At 68.8% G+C, this 256-nt stretch overlaps 1 protein-coding gene across 1 annotated transcript in view; it reads right to left on the reverse strand.

Annotated features, from left to right (window-relative positions):
* The window catches only part of LOC102751732 (phospholipid-transporting ATPase IK-like), an 18328-nt gene that overhangs the window by 16972 nt on the left and 1100 nt on the right, over positions 1-256 (reverse strand). The gene's annotated exons all lie outside the window — the stretch shown is intronic.

Genomic DNA, 256 nt, shown 5'->3' on the forward strand with positions numbered 1-256 from the left:
GCTCCGCTGCCCCCCACTGCTCCCCCTCACCCCACCCTCAAGATTCCCACATGGACACCAAGCCTCCCCAGCGAGGGGCTCCCTCCTTGTTTGTCGACCCACTGTGTGGTCCGGGTCAGAGGTCGTGGCCCTTAGTGTGGCTACAGCGCCCCCTGCTCCGGGTCTGAGTGTGCTCTGGAGGCGGCGAGGCGCCGTGAGGGAGGCAGACAGCAGACTCCCCCGAGCCCTGACCCCCTCCCGCCTCCTTCCTGGTCCC

The sequence above is a fragment of the Myotis davidii genome, unplaced genomic scaffold, assembly GCF_000327345.1.
Source record: "Myotis davidii unplaced genomic scaffold, ASM32734v1 scaffold1324, whole genome shotgun sequence".
NCBI lineage: Eukaryota > Metazoa > Chordata > Mammalia > Chiroptera > Vespertilionidae > Myotis > Myotis davidii.